The 21,188-nt window shown below is 42.9% G+C and overlaps 1 protein-coding gene across 2 annotated transcripts in view; it reads right to left on the bottom strand.

Moving 5' to 3' along the window:
- The window catches only part of LOC143841223 (uncharacterized), a 48,101-nt gene extending 29,871 nt beyond the window's left edge, over nucleotides 1–18,230 (bottom strand). Inside the window, exons 1-3 of one of the 2 annotated variants that reach the window (XR_013232640.1) lie at nucleotides 18,118–18,230; nucleotides 13,482–13,599; nucleotides 3,265–3,495 (exon numbers count right to left, since the gene is read on the bottom strand). The gene's annotated coding sequence lies outside the window, so the exon portion shown is untranslated. Of the gene's footprint in view, nucleotides 1–3,264; nucleotides 3,496–13,481; nucleotides 13,600–18,117 lie in introns of those variants that run through there. The other variant, XM_077345286.1, reaches the window with a different exon arrangement.
- Between the last annotated feature and the right edge of the window lie 2,958 nt (nucleotides 18,231–21,188).

The following is a 21,188-nucleotide window of genomic DNA, read 5'->3' as shown; positions in this document are numbered from 1 at the left end:
AAAACAGGCTGTCTTGCATATGGTTGATGTCATGAGAGAGTGTGTTTTTTTTTTCCTTTCTTAAAAAAATGGAATCACTGTCTAGCATCCTTGTTGAAAGCAACTGTCACCACTGTTTACACAAGAGCAAGCATGCGGAGATTGCTTTTATAGAAAAAAGAAAGAAATATGCCGTTTTGCATGTGATGTATGAAGATGTTTAGAAATGTTACTTATAATTATAGTGCAACTATAATGTTCAAAGGCTTTGTGATGGAACAGTGCAATTCTAAAGGAATGTGCTTTTTTATCGGCATTGTGTGGATATAGGAAGGCCCAGATACAGGAGGCACAGACAGGCTCAATTTCAGCATCATGCCCTTAGCAAACAAGGACCTCTTCTGTACAGTGCCCAACAATTTTACAGCTTCAGGAGTGCCTTAGGAACAGGATTTGGCTCAGAAAGTAGGAGCTTCTGTGACTAATTTGTGAACAGCATCTGGTTGCTAAAACGGTTTGTGAAATTGTTTTGAGCAAAGGATATATGAATGGACTTGCTTCTTTCATTCCTTCCAGTCCTTTCCCTTCGCAATTTAACTATAATAGCAATGAAAATGCTGGCACAATCATGATGGTTACCAAACGTTGCTTGTGCAAAATCTAATTGATTCATTTATGACAGTGATTCCCACCAGACAAGAACAGTGCAAGGAACAGTTCATGTGGCTGGTTCCACCAGTGTGGAATAGGGAGCAAGGGAGCACCACGAAGCATGTTGGTATAGTGGTTAAAAGCGGCAGCTTCTCATCTGGCCAGGTTTGATTCCCTGCTCCTCCATATTCAGCCAGCTGGGTGACCTAGGACTAGACACAGCCCTGATATTTCTGTTTTCACAGAGCAGTCATGTCAGAGCTCTCTCAGCCCCACCTACCTCACAGGGTGTCTTTTGTGGGGAGATGAAGAGAAGGAGATTGTAAACCACTTTGGAATGTCTGCTTTGGGGAGTTGGGGGGGGACACTTTGCCTGTGTGATTCTGTATAGAATAGAAGAGAGTGAAGAAGCTGCAGGGTCATTCCGTGACAGAAAACCTCTGAGCATGGGGTTGCCTTCTGTCCCCAAAGTGGCATAGACATTTGTATAATTGAAAGAATATCAGGAAACCATAGGAAGGTCAGTTTACAACAATTCTCATCATGGTTTTCCTAACAAATTTTCTCAAGGCTATTGCAGGCCCCATATCATGCTTTCCAGGAACATGGTATTTTCATTACAGTATTCCCCAAACCACAAATTTTAAAAAGCAATCAGAACAGTGTGCCGTTATTCCCCAGCAACAACATCCTTAACACGCCCGCGGCTCGGACTAAATAATTCGTTAAGCCCTCAGGGGGAGGGCTTTGTCCATGATGAGGAAGGGGCCTGATTGGTCCAGACAGACCATTGGCCGGGAAAATCGTGCCTGCCGATTGGCCCGGCTGATTCCCAGCCTGCTGAAGGAAGCAACTGTAAGCCGCGCAGAGCGCGGCTCGCAGTTGCTTCCTTGAGGGCGGCCTGACACGGCGAGAGGCGCGAAGCGCCTCTCACCGCTTCAGGCCGCCCACAAAGGGAACCGCACGGCTGCCGGGGGCTCCCTGCCCAATGGCCTGATGCGGCGAGGGCCTGATCTCGCCACGTCAGGCCCCCGACAAATGGAGCCCCCAGCAGCCAAGCTCCGCGCGACTGCCTGGTCTAGCACCCGCTGTATTTAGATACAGTATTTAGATACAGCGTATTTAGATTTTTTAGTATTTTTTTTAGTATTTAGATACAGCAGGCTTGATTACTAGTTAGAGATAATGTTTGTTCATTTTAAACCATTACCCACCTTGCTGCCTTATAGAGCTCAAAGAACCTTACAACATAAGTGAAATATATAAATTACATAGAAGAAGAAGGGTTGGTTCTTATTTGCCGCTTTTCTCTATCCAAAGAGAAAATACAAATATCAGAATTTAAAATCAGAATTCAGTACTGTTATTAAACATAAACAAATGTGGTTAGTAAATTTAGTGAGCTTAAATTAACAAACTGGTTAGTACATTTAAAACATGTAAACTAAACCATCTTCAACAATCTCCTATAGACAGAAAGTAAAGCATCCAGGCCCACCTCCCTGGAGAGGTTGTTCCATAATCCTGGGGCTGCCACTGAAAAGGACCGTTTTTGTTTATTCATGAAGAAAACTTTTGATTGATGGGACAGTCAGAAGGGCCTTTCTTTCAAAGAGGAATACATGGAAAAACATGGTCTTTAAGATAACCTGGTCCCAAGCCCCATGGATCTTCAGAGGTCAGAAAATTCCTTGAGAGTAGGTCAGTAGCCAGCGTAATCGCTATAATATCAAGGTCACATGTCAATAAATCTCCATTGAGTCTAAAAAGCAAAAGGGAATGAGTACCTTAATAACAGACCGGGATGTAAACTGCCATGAGCCAGCTATGCTGGGAGTGGCAGTATAAAAATGCAAGAAATAAATAAAAGAACACAATGCTAGATCAAAACTGAGTACATGTATATTTCCCTTGTGGCTCGGACAGCAGTTTTAGGAGGTCAATTTAAATTAAGAAAATGGTGTAAGAGGAAACGTTTTATAAATTCCTTCCTCAGCACAGAGGTCTCAGTCCATGTTGACTCCCATCCTCTATGTCTTTTTAACATTTAAACAATTGGAAGATAATTTGGTCCCAATTATCACAGCAGAATTAGGAATACTTGCTACTTTCAGGCTTAGTCTGCTCTATACCGCAAATGTATAATTTTACTCTGAAGACACAAATGAAAAGTGATTGTAAGTCTACTGAATCTTTTAAAATTAATTATTTTCCTAATTCAAAGGTGCATTGTTGAAAATACTATACATATATAATAAATGTGGTTTAGATTATATTAGCTTTCTATCTCATACTTAAGTGTAATTAGTTATAAATGACATCCTCCCCCTCTTTTTTCCTGAACTGAATTCTTTTTGCCTAGAAATAAACAGAGTGAAAAGTTGTGGTTTATGGGGTTTTCAGTAATAAAACTTCTCCTCATCAAGAACACTGCTTACCACCATAAAGAGATTTATTCCCCCACTTTCATATTAGCTAGTCCTTAAGCTTTTGAATTCTCAACTTCATAGTGTAGGGAAATTTTTATTGTCAAAACTGTACAAAGAATACAACCCCAAAGAATCTTGGAGATTCTTCTCCTAGTCTAATATTAATTATTATTAGATCCTATGGATCTTCCTCTAATAACCCCTTGTTACCAAAGAAGGCATCAAACAATACATCCATTTTCGACACAGTAATCAACACAAGGAAATTTTTTTATCATTTTCAGTCTACATACTGTGAACAGTCTTGAGAAAAAAATCACCATGCAGTTTAACTGCAGGAGTTTGCAAGCCTTGCAACATGAGGAATTCCCAAACTGAAATAATGTGTCAATTTGTCCATAATTCTTTTTCAGTCTGGCACTCTGGAATTACGGATCTGAGGACGAAAGAGAGAACTTAAATTCAGAACGCCGAATGTTAACATGGCCAATCTTTGTGGTTTTCCACAATGTGTTTCTCTAAACCGGGTTTCTTTTGCCAGATGGCTTTTCTGCTTATCAGGGTTTTTTTTTTTAAATAGTATCCCACTCTAAAATCAGGCTAGGTGGCACCTTTCCTTGTTAGATTTTACCAGCCCAAGTTCTATTGTAACTTCCAAGTTGCTTTTGTCCTGTATAACCTTGATAAGAGCTACATTAATGGAAGCTGAGTTTCTCCCCCCCCCCTCCTTCAATTGCCACTCATAGCCCTGCTAGCTTGATAAGATAAAAATACTGATTTCACATAAAATCATATCTGATTGTACTAGACAATGTGTACCAGGCAGTCAATGATGTAAGGCTTACATAATCGCAATGTGTTACTTTGGCTGTTTCAGATGCATTTCCCAACTCCTCTTTTGGCTCCTGAAAATTTGAGTGCAGTAGCAGAACACTAGCTTTTTAAATGTGAGAGGAAAGTTATCACCATAATACAGAACACCGGATTGGGGCATTTTAAGTGCTACTGCACCAATCCTTAGTAGCTGGCAGCACAAGGAAGGAACAGCAGAGTCCATGAGGATGCATTGCCAACACCTTGTACCAATCCCTCTTCCCAAGCCCCTGACCTTCATCAGGAAACACTGTGCCTAGGGCAAAGGCCTAGAGGAGATTGCAGTTGGTCCGGGTGTGCTCTGTGACTGATTTAGCTCCAGGACTGCAAACTACCAAGGAAGTTGTTTGTAGGGCCTGCAAAGAAGACCGAGGCAGAGATACCAGAGCCAGCATCAGCATACTCTGAGATGGTGCACTTTCCAGGGCTCATGGATTCTGGTGGGGCATGCTGCTGCTGACTCTCTACTCACCCCCCTCCAATGCTTGCACTTACACCCTTCCATTCCCTCCTTAGGAATGCTTTCTTCCCTGTGCTCCCAGCTGCATAGGCTATGTAGCATGGCTGGAGAAGGACATGGGAGTGGTGCGCAGGGCATCAGCATTCCATGGGGATATGGCAGCAGTCTTCCTAGCTGCATCCAGAACCATCCCGGAAATGCCACGTAGGTGGTGTGGGTAGCTGTTGGCTGTAGGTGCTGGGAGGGTTTGTGAGTGGGGAGAGGAAGGATGCACAGGCAAGTTGGAGCATGTGGGTGGGGGGCATAGTAGTGGACATGGGAGGGGGTAGGCACTCTTTGGCCAGGGCCCCCCAAAGCCTGGAACTGTCACTGAGAGATACCAAAATAACTTGCAATGAACAAGGAAGGTGCTCAGGATATACTGCTGTTCAAATGCTCACTAACCATTCATAGCTTGATTTTAGCAACATGAGCAGACTCTCCTCACTGAACTGGCCTCTCTGGTTGATTTTTCACTATTTGGTGAGATGGATGCTGAAATAAACTCTAGGCTCATGTACCAGCGTTCACCAGAAAACTGTAGACGTGCCAAAAATGTCTGTTGATTGGGATTTTGGTAGCTGCCTGATTAGCTCATAAGTAATATGAAGTGCAAATCTACAATGCTTACTAATTGAATTGAACAAACAAGGAGCTACAGGCTGTTCATGGGCCTAAAATGTAGCTTGCCAAACCTTTCAAATATTTTTTTCCTTTAGAGCTTGGATTGAAAGTACATAAAATTGGTTGGCAAGTGAAATGTAGGACAACCCTTTTGTGTTTTGTTTCAGGCTGAGTGTCTCCACGATTGCCTCTGCTTCAAATGCCATTCTGTAAGCTTGCATCCTGTATGTCCAGAGTGGAGAGAAGGGAGCATCTCCTAGAGAGGATTAGATTACTCTTTTAATACTACTTTCACCCCCCCCCCCAGTGCAGGTGTCCAACCAAAATTTGCATACTACAACATCTGAATGCATTGAAGCCAGTCCCTCATTGGTAACTTTTCCAGCAGTATTATTTACAGAAAGCTTAATTATATTTGGGCTTGTTTAAATCTTTTCCTTCCTTCCTTCCTTCCTTCCTTCCTTCCTTCCTTCCTTCCTTCCTTCCTTCCTTCCTTCCTTCCTTCCTTCCTTCCTTCCTTCCTTCCTTCCTTCCTTCCTTCCTTGCAACTGAATTCCCTGGGCACTGGTTGGTACAATTATTCATTTCCAGCCTTCATGACAAACCAAGTAGCACAACCATTGGAGCTGACTGGTAGAAGTAACCACTCCATTTGGGCTTGGAGTCATTCATCTCTACAGCCATGCAGGTCCCTTGGCCCATGCTACCGTTGCCCTCCCGGAGCCCTGTCACACAGCAACAAATCCAGTTTACCAGTGTGGATCACCTCTACAGGGAGCTACAGCCAATCATGGCGCTCTGGTGCATTCAATTTCACATTCATGCTTGCCATTTTTAGATGTAACCAGAATGTCTGACAAAAGTTTCAAACTGTCTGGGATTAGAATCAGCAGAAGAGATAGGCAATAATCAGAGGAAACCACAGGAAGGGCTTGAGGCTGGTAGGACGAGTGCTAAACAATGAATTGAGACAGGATCAGCCTCCTTTTCACTGAAATGCATTTTGCTTAGTTAATATATCTTATCAACCCACAAATGTGTTCACAATCCTTCCAAACAACAGGAGCACAACTGCAGACATATGGGTAATAGCATATATTTTGAAGTGGGGTATTATTGCCTTTAAAAAACAGACTTGGCAAAACAATATATTTAATAATATAATGTGACCTAGGCCCATTCTACACACATTGGATAATGCACTTTCAGTGTACTTTTGCAGCTGGATTATCTAACATGTGAAGAATGGGTCCTAGTTAATGGCTGAGAGGTTAACTGATGCGAAGTTTTGTTACCTTCTCCTTTAAACTGCCAGCAAATACAGAAATGCTGTTAAGATCAATGAAACTGGGCAGGGTAAATATAAGGGGAATAAAAGTCACTTTCAAGAAAAATTGTCAGCAGGTTTCACAAACTGTTAACCCTTGCACCCTGTTCTGTGGCCTCAGGGATCTCCATTTGCAGTATAATAGACTACAGGCGGGCTAGACTCCATTCATACAATTCAAAATATCTGGATGTATCAGATTAAGCAATGACACAAAATTGTAAATGATGTGATTGAGTGCAACTGTATGTATATTTTTCAAGTCTTCAGAATAGTTGAAGTTCTAACTTATTTGAGGTTTTAAGTTGCAATCTATTCATATTCTGAAATTTTGTACAACCTTGTAAAGTTAAATATTGTGTCACTTGTAACTTATTTTTGTTGCCATATACTGACACATGCTCATTTCTATATGAAGTGTATTGTTTATTAATTGCTTCTAAGGCAGCAATAAAAAATATGAAATTGTTCTCACGTATTTGCTCACCTCTCGATTATAAAAAATAAGTGATTTTTTAGATGGTTCAGAACTATTTTCCAAATGATCATAATTATCTACATTACGGAGAATCTAAACTAGTTGCTATTCAGGAGAATGGAAGGTTTATGTTCACATGGTTGGTCTGCAGTGTGATACTTAGAAAGTTTAGCTCCTAACCTTTTTATTCTGTGCACTAGCTTCAAAGCCCATTCCTAAGAATGGACCTTGAAAGGGCCCCCTCCTCTGGCCCCCGGCCTGGCATCTAAAGGTCGCTTTGGGCCACAGCTCGCAGCCGGAACAAGTGGGGCAGGTGGGGGCTAGCCAGCTCATTAGCAGGCCCAGGACGGGGCTTCTTAGCAGGCCAAGAGGCCCATATTAGCAAGCCCTCCACCACGACATTTTCCCCAGGGCCCTCTCCCCTTGACCTGCTGCTGGCTCCAGGCACTGAGGTGCATCTGAGAGCAAAGAGGCTAGAATCCAGGGACAGAGAGCGGGAGCTGCAGGGGCAGGGCCAATCAGGGCCAATGACTGGCCCTATTCCAACTTGCAACCTGATTGGTCCTATTCCAACTTGGACAGCAGGACACATCCCACCCCCCAGGCTGTTTCACAAATATATAAAGGAACCATGGATAAGGATGTAGACAAATGTAAGAGTGCATTCCAGAATCCCAAGAGCTTGATGAAATAAGAATACTGGCACCACAAAGCACATTGAAAAATGGATCAAAACAGTTAATTTTAAACAGTGGATTTTAAAATAAATAGACCCCCCTCCCCCAAAAATAATCCTGTGTGTTTTCAGTGGTGCATTTGTATTCTTTTTAAAAAATCTAGATTAAACCTTTTCAAGAACCGAAATGCTTTTAAAAGTTTGTTCACATTTGCAAGTTGAAATTCCCTTGTGGTGCTGAATGCATTTCGGCCTCAGTCTACAAACTCTATTTGAGAGTTCAGGAGGAGGAAAATGGGGAGTCAGTCCTGAAAAGCAATGCTCACAAAACTTCTCTGTCACAGACCTGATCTGTTGCTAGAATGCAAGCTTTGCCTCCAAAGAAAGCTCAGTAGCTGCTGGTTCTCCTTTGCCTCTGCTGGGTACTTCTACTCTCTTCTCCTGCAGCCAGAGAAAACTGCAGGCAGGCAGATGGCTGGGGGGGGGGGACACAGAGGTAACAGACCTGTGCCTTGAGGGGACAGAGAAACTGAGCCCAGAGAGAAAGCAAGGAGTCTTCAAGCCAACTTTCAGCGGGACTGGAATCATTCAGAGCACAAATAATAAAAATAGATTGTGAGTCATTTCATGCTCAGGCTTGCTGCACTCATTATATATCAAGGATTGTTATCCAGATTTACTTTATCATCAGAGAGGGACTCTTGTTTGAAATATATTTATACCAAACCCCCTCCCCCTCTGGGACTCCATTCTTGTGCTGGGGGCATTTTTTGTCCTTTACTTCCATTCTAGTTACAAAACGGTCTAGTAGTAGCAGTTGGTCTCTTTCAAACATCACCTGAAACAAACAAGCCTTGAGGTGCCATAGGACTTTTGTTCTTGTTGATACAAACTTAACATGGCTATCTAGGAGGGCTAGCCTCCAGGTGGTGGCTGGGGATCTCCCAGCATTAAAACTGGAATCCAGGTTACAGAGATCGCTTCCCCTGAGAAAAATGGTTGCTTCGGAAGATGAACTTTACCCACTGAGACTACTCCCCTCCAAATCCCATCCTTCCCAGGCTCCACCCCCCCCCCAAAATCATCAGGAATCCCCCTACCTAGAACTGGCAACCCTATGGCTATCCCATTCATTTGGCCTAGTTTGTTTACATGCAGCTGAAATAGGTGTTTTTTATTATGCAAAACAGTCAATGTGCACAAGACTTTGCAGAGTACAAGGCATGTTCCTGCCCCAAGGAACTTACAATTTAAAATTTGGTACAAGGAAGATAACAACACTAATGCACAGAGTATGGGAAACAAGCAGGAGGAACGCGTAGTAGTAATAGAGGAAGGGGGCTATGACCTAATTGGAATCATAGAAACTTGATGAGATAATACTCACAATTGGAATACTAAAATTGAGGGGTACAATATATTCAGAAGGGACAGACAAGAAAAGAAGGGGGGAGGTGTAGCAATATATGTTAGGAATCTTTATACTTGTGAAGAAATATAGGTACCTGAGCATGAAAGTTCAGTTGAGTGTATTTGGGTAAATATAAAAGGAGTAGGAAATAAGAGTGGTATTATTGTGGGTGTCTGCTATACACCACCAAGCCAGTCAGAGGACTTGAATGAGATACTGCAAGACCAAATTACACAATTTTCAGAAAAGAGGGAAACAGTGGTCATGGGTGACTTCAATTACCCAGATATCTGTTGGAAGACCAACTCTGCTAAAAATGCAAACTCTGTTAAATTCTTAACTTGTCTTGCCGACAGCTTCATTTCCCAGAAATAGAGAGGGGAACCAGGGGCTATGCTATTTTAGACTTGATTCTCATCAATAGGGAAGAACTGGTAGATGAGGTGGAAGTAATGGGCACACTTGGTAGCAGTGACCATGCGCTTTTGGAATTTTCAATTGTAGGAAAGAGAAAACCTTTACGTAGTCATACATGTAGACTGGACTTCAGGAAAGCTGATTTTCACAGACTTAAAGCTATGTTGCGTAGAGTCCCATGGTCAGAAAGCCTTAAAGGGATGGGAGTCCAAGAGGGCTGGGAGTTTCTTAAAAGTGAAATACTGAAGGCTCAATTACAAACAATTCTTGGAGAACAGGTAAGGTGCCAGATGATTGGAGGCGGGCAAATGTTGTCCCCATCTTCAAGAAAGGGAAAAAGGAGGATCCAGGTAATTATCGACCCGTCAGCTTGACATCTGTAGCTGGCAAAATTTTGGAACAAATAATCAAACACTCGGTCCTTGAGCAGCTGGAACTGAGAGCTATGATTTCTAAGACTCAGCACGGGTTTCGCAACCTTATCTCTTTTTTTGAGAAAGTGACTACCTTGCTGGATCAGGGGAATGCTGTGGATATAGTTTATCTGGATTTCAGTAAAGCTTTTGATAAGGTTCCACATGATATTCTTGTTCACAAGTTGGTAAAATGCAGTATAGATCCTAATTCGGTCAGGTGGATCAATAACTGGCTGACAAATTGTACCCAGAGGGTACTTGTTAATATTTCAAATTATTTGGATGAGGGATTAGAGGGGATACTTATTAAATTTGCAGACGATACTAAACTGGGAGGAGTAGCAAACACAACTGAAGACAGGCTCGAGTAGTGGCCTAAATTTAATAAGATGAAGTTCAATAGGGACAAATGTAAAGTTCTGCATTTTGGTTGGAAAAAACAAATACGCCAATATAAAATGGGGGAGACTTGTCTTGAGAGTAATATGTGTGAAAAGGATCTAGGAGTCTCAGTAGAACATATACTGAACATGAGTTAGCAGTGTTACTCAGTGGCTAAGAAGGCAAATGGGATTTTGGGCTGTATCAGATGGAGTATCGTGTCCAGATCATGGGAGGTGATGGTACCGTTTTACTGTGCTCTGGTTTGGCCTCGCTTGGAGTACTGTGTTCAGATTTGGTCACCCCAGTTGAAGAGGGATGTTGACAAACTGGAACGTGTCCAGAGGAAGTCAACAAAGATGGTGAGGGGTTTGGAGACCAAGACATATGAAGAAAGGCCAGGGGAACTTGGTCTGTTTAGCCTAGGGAGGAGACGACTGAGAGAAATTCCATCTAAACATCTGGAAGAAGTTCCTGACAGTTAGAGCGGTTTCTCAGTGGAACACGCTTTCTCAGGAGGTGGTGCGTTCTCCATCTTTGGAAATTTTAAAACAGAGGCTAGATAGCCATTTGAGGGAGAGGTTGATTCTGTGAAGGCAAAGGGGTGGCAGGTTACAGTGGATGAGCGATTGGGATGTGAGTGTCCTGCATAGTGCAGGGGGTTGGACTAGATGACCCATGAAGTCCCTTCCAGCTCTATTATTCTATGATTCTATCTATGATTCTATGATTCTATGACAAAGAGAGGGGAGAGAAGATGGAGATGGAGGGAAATGTGGGTTCATTCCAATGATAAGTGTATAGTTGTACAAAAGGTTTCAAGCTTTTCCTAGGCTGTTATCTCTTCAGGAAAAAGTTTTCACATGCACAAAACATTTTGTACCCAATCTGGAAGAAGCAGTTCTGTACCTCGTAAAGGAAGGCATTCCAGAGCTTCAAGCCACAGCAGTAAAGGTGCTGTTCTTCAGAACTAACTGATGTTCTTTCCTCATAGAGTAGAACCTAACTGGTTGTCCTCTCCTTTTGGTAGAAGCTTAATGCACTGAAGCATGATTTTGGCATGGGGCAAATAATGTCACTAGATAAACAACATTATATTAATCTTCTATCAAAGGGACAGAAGTTTTCTTTGGATTAGTCAGCAACTCTGTTTATAACTTAGAGGCACCATTCAGCTTGCTGAATATAACAGGAAAAATGAATTTTCAATGGATGAGCTCCTTAATTTTGGGCTGGCTCCTACAGCCAAAGATTGTCAGGCCCTGCAGTAAACAGCAATAATTTCAAACTGCAACATATTGGGAGGACAAAACCCTCAAGTGCAGAACACAAATGGATCTTAGATATGTTAGTGTCCAAAATCTAATGAGAGAAGGCACCATCCACTGCAGATGGATTCTTTTTGATGTCATACCAGGAAAACTTTTGAGAGATTCTCCCATTGCTAAAAGAACCAGCCAATGTGTATACAAAGGGGGGAAAGCTCAACTGTCCATCATCACAGCAATTACCCTTTAAAACAGACATTCACTGACAAACCATTTGGATGTTTCAGAGGAGTCATTTGAAGAAATATCTAAATCTGTATTTTTTTAAAATATTGTACAATTTTCCAGAATCTTAAATTGAACTATGCTCATTAACTGGAGAACTATAGTTGATAGTTGAACTGCAAGAAAAGTCACCAAGCGGTAGCTGTGTTAGTTGGTTAGGCCAAAAGGGAGCAAGCAAGAGAAAGAGAATCTTAATGAATAACAGAAACATCACAACATAAACTTTTACATCCTGAAGGTTACATCACAAAGCATGCTCTCAGCTTGTAGAAATCCGTAAGCTATGGACTTGAGGGGAGGTGTTTCACTGATTGGGTTTTCCCCCCTTTGTTTGAGTTTCAACCCTTTTAATTTCAAACATGTCACTCACAACATTCAGAAACCAGTAGGGGGAAACTTTATTTTTCCTGGGTTTATAGTTACAGAGTTGGATGTCAGTGTTCTTTTTAAAAAAATAAAATACTATTTAAGCATGTTTTATAAGACTATCATCTTGTACCAATTTTCACTTAAACTTTAGACTACTCTTTAAAGAGTTATTGGAGTTATTCTATTTCATCACATTTCTGACTTTTTTCATCATCCATTATATGTAACTGCTAATTCTGTTAATTTATGGCGGGAGTCACGCCTAACCTTTCTCTGTCAACTGCCCTCTTGGACTGTTTATGCACTGGAGGTTTCATGCCAGGCTGCAGGCTGGAGTTTTAGTCATAGCAGGTTGCTCCACCTCTTCCTGCACCTACACAGGGGAGCATTTGGCCCAGTGCCCCTCATCTGCCCCCAGTTTGTGCTCCTGCATGGGAGTTGGGGCAGTGAAGTTCCCAGTATGTAAACAGTCCTACACAGAATATTTATGCTTGACAGAACAACAATAGAATTAACACCAAGCCACTCTGAATTGATTCTCTTTCTCTCCTTGTAACCTTCCCCATAGTTCACAGGATGAGCTCCCTTTCACATATTTGAAGGAGTGAGCGGTGATTCACCAAAGTTTACATTGAAATACATGTCATTTGTCTTTGAACAGCCACTGGATTTTCATTGGCATTATGTTGCCCCACAGAAATAGACTAACATGGAACTATGTAGTTTTGCCAGTGAAGTCCTCACTAGCAACTTGTAGAATACAGAACATTACAAAGAACAATGATCCAGATCCATTATTGTCACAGAGAGAACTGCTTAATTGGGGGGGGGGGGAACAGAGGGGAGAGGTAGAAAATGGACCCTATTGCCCCAGCCTTGTGATAGTAGATTATTGAAGATGAGGGCTTTTCCAGTTTGGGGAGCTAAATTGTGGAACTCCCACTGGCCCTTAGAGAAAGGGCTGCTAAATCTCTTTTAATTTTGTCATGACTTTTGTCATTAGGGGAAATCTGATTTGTAATTGTTTGTGTTATAAAGTACTTTGAGAGTTTGCTAAATGCAGGGTATACATTTTGAAAAATCCTGGAGAGTTTCCCACTTTTTTCCGTCCTAATTCTCACAATAAAATATTTTGTATATTCCTTTACAATTTAATGCAAACAATGTTTTTTAGACATCTTCTATAAAAGAAAGAAAGAAAGAAAGAAAGAAAGAAAGAAAGAAAGAAAGAAAGAAAGAAAGAAAGAAAGAAAGAAAGAAAGAAAGAAAGAAAGAAAGAAAGAAAGAAACCTTTTTGCTGGCTTATTTTTTACCCCGTGTGAAAGCAACCTGAAGAGCTGCAGGAAGCCAAGATTTGCAGCAAAATCTTCAGCAAAGCATTTCAGAATGTTTTCTCACCTCTCCAGGCATCTATTAATCTATTTTGATATCATCTTCCCTGCACAACACGTATTCCATATATTTAGATAAAAGTCTTCACAAGGAGAGTTTGTAATCTGGAGAGAAACACATGTATCTACACAATGGAAAATAAGAAAAAGAAAGGGATCAGCACCAGAGCAAATATAGCACTTTTCTGGGGGTTACCCAGTATGATAATATAAAAATACAAAAAAGGAAATGCAGAATCAAGCAATAGAAAAAGAAACACAGTATGTTATACAGTATGTACAGGGGAGGACTGGATCAGGAAAAGGCAAGTACTTGAACCTTTTTCCCTGATAAGCTGAAGCTGGTTTATAAAATTATGCATGTCCTATTCTGAATCTTTGTGCGTGGATCCTTGGTATAGTGGTTAAGAATGGTAGTGTCAAACCTGGCAAGCCGAGTTTGATTCTCTGCTCCTCCACATGCAACAAGCTGGGTGATCTTGGGCTAGTTACAGTCTTGTTAGAAGCTGTTCTCACAGAACAGTTTATCTCAGAGCTCTCTCAGCTTCACCTACCTCTATTGTGAGGAGAGGAAGGGAAGGCGATTGTAAGCTGCCTTGAGACTCCTTCTTTGCCCATGCTGATGGATATTGTCTTTTATTAAAATCTGACAAAGGGACAAAGAGTTGCTTTCCCCTTAAAACTGAGAGTGATGGTTCATGAACGGCATAGGTCCAATGAGTAAACTTAATGTTCTAACTCACACAAATATAAAGGTAAAGGTAAAGGTATCCCCTGTGCAAGCACCGAGTCATGTCTGACCCTTGGGGTGACGCCCTCCAGCGTTTTCATGGCAGACTCAATACGGGGTGGTTTGCCAGTGCCTTCCCCAGTCATGACCGTTTACCCCCCAGCAGCAAGCTGGGTACTCATTTTACCGACCTCGGAAGGATGGAAGGCTGAGTCAACCTTGAGCCGGCTGCTGGGATCGAACTCCCAACCTCATGAGCAAAGCTTTCAGGCGGCTGCCTTACCACTCTGCGCCACAAGAGGCTCTTCACACAAATATATACCCATACTAATAAATGCATGATTGCATATGACCAACATAAAAATTATCTACATTAATCACTGTAACAGCAAATATAATTTTAAAACATTACTAACTTTTCAACGGTGCCATTGTAACCTTATTTGAATATGCATTTTACTCCATCTTTCTCCAATCAGGGACCTTTATGCCAAAAAAAAAAAAAAAAAAAGCATGGCCTGAAGATTAGTCCTGTAGACAAACTGGAGTTTGTCCAGAGGAGGGCTACAAAGATGGTGAGGGGTTTGGAGACTGAGCCGTATGAGGAAAGGTTGAGGGAGCTTGGTCTGTTTACCCTGGAGAGGAGACAAGATAACCATCTTCAAATACTTGAAGGGCTGTCACATAGAAGATGGAGCAGAGTTCTTTTCTGCTGCCCCAGAGGGTGGGTACAGAACCAATGGGTTGAAATTAATTCAAAAGAATTTTTGGATACACTTCCAGAAGAAGTTCCTGACAGTTAGAGTGATTCCTCAGTGGAACAGGCTTCCTTGGGATTTTAAGCAAAGGCTACATAGTCATCTGGCAGAAATGCTGACATTATGAACTTAGGCAGATTGTGAGTGGGTGGGCAGGAAGGGATGTGCCAGTGTTTGTCTCATGTGGCCCTTCCTTGCATACCCAGGGAATTGCAGATCACCACTGTGGGATGGTAGCTGAATTTCCTCCAGGCCAGGCTGTATTCTGGAAATTTTTGGTGGTGGTGGGATCATTTGGGGATGAAACTGGGATCAGGTGGACAAGTAGTTGTGAGTTCCTGCATTGCGTAGGGCACTGGACTAGATGACCCTAGAGGCCCCTTCCAACTCTATGATTCTATGACACCTAAAAGATTAGCAGCTTGATTGAGACATGCTTTCATGGGCCAAAGCCCACAAATTATATGGATTCTTGCATAAATGCATCAATTTAAAAAATGGAACAGGGTCAGGTGAGGATGATGAGGGCTCTAGAAAATAATTTCTAGGAGGCTGAACAACCTGGGTATGTTTAGCTTGCAGAACATAAGACTGGAGTGGAAGGACTCATCTTAAAGGCAAATACTTCTTCAGAGATCACAATGAGTGTAGATTTTAGCTGAATGTTAAGAGAAATTGCCAGTCTTCCAAGAGTGGTCCAACAATGGAATCAATTTCCTAAGGGCTCTTCAAACAGAGATCAGACCTCGAAATTATGGTCTGAAAATCTTATCTCTCCCCTTCTGTTGTTTAAAATTTTTGTAGAGTCCTGTCTGTGAAAGAATTCTGGTGAGCTTGAAAGCCTGCATAATTTTTGTGTCACTTTGTTGTTCCTGATAAAGGATATTACATTGATTTCATTCTTGGTTTTAGATTTTGTTTGAACCAGTTTGACAGTACACCTGTTTCTAGTCTAAGGATAGCCAAACATTGCAGAGGCCTTGTTTCTGAATTTCTCTCCTTGTGCACAAGTTTGGACCAAGTGAACCACAAGACCTCTATGGTATCTACCTAATTCTATGATTTCAGAATTCAAATGTTCTGCTGCAGTAGACTAAAAACACTAGATGGCAGCATGAGTACATCAGAGATATTCCAATGAACATCTGGGAATAAAAACATATCCTCATTCATAAAATGGAAAATCAAAAGAATATGTAGCTTTATTTCATCCACCAGATGGAGTCAACTAAACGCAATGAGTACCTTTATTATTTCACTTATGGGAGAGTGGTATAGAAAGAAAGAAAGAAAGAAAGAAAGAAAGAAAGAAAGAAAGAAAGAAAGAAAGAAAGAAAGAAAGAAAGAAAGAAAGAAAGAAAGAAAGAAAGAAAGAAAGAAAGAAAGAAAGAAAGAAAGAAAGAAAGAAATTTAATCCTAAACAATTCAAATTATAGTGATCTAAAGCAGACTTTTTTTTTAAAGGAGGCAAATTTCTAAGGATAGGTAGATTAATGGCTTTAGACCTTCCTTTATACGTCTCTGCTTTTCTTTCTATCATATTAATCTGAATTTTAAGTGACTGATTTCTCATAAAAATGGACTTTTCATAATTCTGCATCTTTGGATGGCCTTCAAACTCTGGCTGTCTCTAGGTACAATCTAAGGGTACAGATACAAACTAGGTGTACCTCTTTTGTCTATGAAAGTATCATCATTTAAGGCCTCCAGGCTGCCTAACTATTAATTTTTAAGCCATTATTATTAAAAACCAGAACCAAAAAATGCAGCTCAAAATCAAACCTTTAATCAATTACAATACAATCAATGAAAATCCACAAGCCGCAAGGAATGACAAACTACCATATGCTTGAGAGAATTATTTTTCTTAAAAAAAAACTTTAACAGATGCCAAAACGTTGACAAAGCAGAGGTACCTGAGCCAGCATTCCATACCTGAAGTGTCAGTCTCTACCATCCACTCAAGGCCTCTTAACACCCCAGCAGTCTCACCCATTCTCTGACACCCAGTTACCCACAGCTGGATGCTACATTTTGGATTTGTTGAAACTCCTAGATGCTGTTTCCACACCAAACCACTCTTCTCTTGAAGTTAACAAAGCATATAACTGAGGGGGAAAAAAATCTTTTCAGATAGTTTCAGAGGGTAGCTGTGCTAGTCTTCAGTGGTAGAGCTAGATTTGAGTCCAGTGGCAGGTTAGAGACCAAGAAGATTTTAAGGGTAGAAACTTTCAAGAATCAAAGCTCCCTACATCAGACACAAGTAGGAATAGAGAGTGGAGTCTTTTCAGAGAAACCCACAGTTGCCATGCCCTATGCACCAGAGACATCATGTCAGTATTGATATATAATTAGATTTTTTTAAAAAATGCCAGGCTATAAAAACTAATCTGTTTCCAGTTTTGTTTCTTGTGTTTCAAGGCCTCTGCTCATGTTGGATCTTCTGCACTGCCACCCCTCCCCCTCCCCTCGGGATCAGAGTTCTCAACTAAAGGATCCAGACCTCTTCTCTATGAAGTTAAGAAGGGGAGCCAGACACTGGTAAGATATTCATTGCAGCACCAACATGAATTATGATATCAACTTTATTTTTCTCCATTATTAAAAAGTTATGACTTTGAAAGAGCTTCTATATATTTATTTATTAAAACATTCATACCCTAATTTTCTTCATGGTTCAAGGTAACTTGCAATATTCATTAAAAAAAAACATTTTCAAATAATTACAAAAAAAAACCCAACAAACCTCAACTTTCTCCCTCCTTCCCCTCTTTAAAAGATGTCTGCCATTCAAACCAGGGCTGGTTTATCCATGTAGTACATGGAGCACGTGCTATGGGCCCCACACTTCCAGAGGCCCCACAAACAACCTTCCCCCCATGAATCTTGGATATAGCCTCTCACCTCCCCCCTTTTCCCTCTTCAAGAACACTTGGAGTGATACTCCTTTCCACTGGGGGGCTCCACTGGGGGGGGGCTCCCCACCCCCACTCTGGTTGCTCCTGCCACAGTTGTATTCTGCTAGGGCCTTGCAAATCTTTAAATTGGCTCTGGTGCTAAGGGCCTTGAAAATCCTTAAGCCACTCCAGCTTCAAACCCCTTCAAAAGGCTTGACAAATATGTAGGCCTTGCAGCCCTTTTAAAGCTCCCCTCACCTCATCTCATCCAGCATACTGTTTCAGCATACTGTATCCAACCAGTTGCCCTGGAGAGCCAACAAAGAAAGAGGCCAAGGTCTTCTGTCTCCTGATGCAGCTTTCTACCACTGGTATTCAGAGATTTACTGCTGTTGTAAATAGAGGTTCCTTGTATTCACCATGATAGTTGTTACTGATTCACTTAACCACCATGAGATTATATAACTCCCTGTTAAAGTCATCTCTGCTTGCGGCCATCATTACATCCACTGGCAGTGAATGCAACAATTGAATTACTCATTGATTTAAAAAGTATTTCCTCTTGACTGACCAGAACCCATTAGCCATTAACTTTATTGGGTGTATTATGGGAGAGGAAGAAAAAAACTCTACCCACTCTTTCTACCTCGTTCATGGCTACCCTTTGCTGTCTTTTTTATAAACGAAGAGGTCCCAGACCTTTCCTCAGAGGAAAGGTGCACCTACACCTTAATCATATTGGTTGCTCATATCATTTTTTCAACTCTACAATATCCTTTCTGAGATACAGTAACCAGAACCATACACAGTATTACAGATGAGGGTGCACCTCATCCATGGAAGGATACTATTGCTTGTTTTATTCTCAGTCTCTTTCTTGATAATCTCGAGCACAGAGTTTGCTTTTCCATTGCTGCTATGTACTAAATCAATATATTCATTGAACCTTCTGCTGCTACTCCAAGATCTCTTTCAGTCTCCATCAGTTTGGAGTTCATCAGGAGATATGTCAGGTCTTATGAGCCTCTTGTGGTGCAAAGTGGTAAGGCAGCACTCATGCAGTCTGAAAGCTCTGCCCATGAGGCTGGGAGTTCAATCCCAGCAGCCGGCTGAAGGTTGACTCGGCCTTCCATCCTTCCGAGGTCGGTAAAATGAGTACCCAGCTTGCTGGGGGGTAAACGGTAATGACTGGGGAAGGCACTGGCAAACCACCCGGTATTGAGTCTGCCATGAAAACGCTAGAGGGTGTCACCCCAAGGGTCAGACATGACCCAGTGCTTGCACAGGGGATACCTTTACCTTTACCTTTACCTTTACCTTTACCTTTACCTTTACCTTTACCTTTATATATCACATTACACTTACCAATAGTGAACTTAATTTCTCATAATGTTGCACAACTAATCATCAAGTCCTTCTGTAGCTCTTCACAATCTTCCTTGTTTTTCACCACCCCCAAATAAATTGGTATGATCTGCAGATGTGGCTACAGCACAGCTCACCCCCAATTTCAAATCAGTTATGAACAAATTAAACATTTGTTCAAATACCTATATGTGTGGAATCCTCCTGCTAACTCCTTTATTTCTCCTCTCTGATTCCTGTCTTTAGTTAGAAGAAGCCCCGGAGAATTAACAGAGGGGCCATTGCTGCCGCGGGGAAGAAGAGCGGCCCGAAGAACAGGCCGGGGGCGGGTACTACAAGCCCCAGCATTCATCGGGGCAGGGCTGCGCACAGGCGCAGTCGAAGAGGAGCGGGGCTGAGCGGGCGCCTTTTAAGGAGCCGTTTGTCTTGGGCTCAGCCTCTTCCCGCTCAGTCGGCCCCGGGAGCGCGTCGCGAGGCAGCGGGAGTGATTGAGAGGCCTGCTCTCCTCGCGACGTCGGGGACGCTCGGCAGCGATCGCAAGGCCGGGAAAGGGGAGCGTTTGGAGCCCCTTTCACCCTTGGCGATCCGGAAGAGTTCGGGATCGGGCCGCGGCTAATTCAAAAAAAAAAAAAAAAAAAAAAAAACCTCTTTTAACCACCGGGGCTTTTGATCGAGGAAATGGCTCCAAAGGATCCTCGGGGGGGGAAGCCCGGTGGAAAAGGGAAACAGCCGGCGGCGCGATCCCGCGGTGGGGGAAATCCGCCCAGACGGGCGGCCGGGCCTGGTTCACAGAGGCCTGAGAGGGGAATGGAGACAGCCCCTTCTGCGTTGCCAGGCCCCGGCGCGGCCTATGGGACGCGTGGCGCGTCCAGGCGGGAGGCTGGAATGGCTGCTGCTAGTGCAGCCACTCAGGGTGAAGGCAGGCAGATGAGGGGGAATGAGTGTTCTCCTCATCCGCAGGTCAGTCAGCCCATAGTGGGTAGTGAATTGCATCCACCATTGAGTGGATCTGTAGGGGGGAATGGATTGCCCCTCGTGCAGACGCTGGATCCCCATCAGTTTAGGGATGGGGGTTTGGGATTACCTGCTTCAGGGACAGGGCCCGCAAGAGTAGGTAGCTCAGGGCCAGCGTTGGGCACCCCTGTAAGAGGGCCGACGCCCGGATATGACCCCAGGTTCCCCCAGGGACCTGGAGGGGCAAGAGCGCAAGGTCAGGAGGGTACAGGGTTGGCTTGGTGGCATGACTCCCAGGTCCCAGCCAATCTGTATCCATCACAAAATATTATGCTTTCAGGCTCTCTGGCCAGGAGGGATCTGGCACCCTGGGGGTCAGTAGCCCAGGGAGGAGAGAACTATGCACCTGGATATGCTACTGGTGCAGTTGGGGCCCCAATGTCACCTCACTCAGTGGGTCTGATACCCGGTGGACATGTTCAAGGTAGTGGCTCTTATTGGTTGCCTATGGCTTCTGCAAATTCAGTTAATAGACAAGGGGTACAGACTGGTTACGGTTCTCACCGTTTGTCTGATTTTCAGTCTTGGGGCAATATCCCGGGGTTGCAGATGCATTCTGCTACGGGGAATGCTTATCCTTTACCCCAGGGACCTTCTGGTTCTTTCAGTCAGGTGGCCATGCCAGGGGATACCTGGCGACCCCAGGGCATGGGGATGTCAAGGGTATACACGAGTCTGGGAGCGGGCCAACAATGGCACACGCCGAATTTAGGGGTACAACACATTCCTCCAAGTCAGAGTCCAGCAAGGTGCACTTCAGCTGAGGTCCCAGCTGCGACTCAACAGCGGGCACAGGCTGCCGGTAACGCAGTCGGCTCTGCAACAGTGCAGCAGGCTCAGGTTAGTGCGAGCAGCAATGGCTCTATTCCGGGTCATCAGAATCAGGCTACTGTGTCGACCACAAGTAATGTTATCCCTCTACAGGGTATGGCTAATGCAGTTGCTACAGG

Source organism: Paroedura picta, chromosome 1 (genome assembly GCF_049243985.1).
Source record: "Paroedura picta isolate Pp20150507F chromosome 1, Ppicta_v3.0, whole genome shotgun sequence".
Taxonomy (NCBI): domain Eukaryota; kingdom Metazoa; phylum Chordata; class Lepidosauria; order Squamata; family Gekkonidae; genus Paroedura; species Paroedura picta.
The sequence above is the reverse complement of the archived record's forward strand: the minus strand, read 5'-3'. Positions and strand labels throughout refer to the sequence as shown.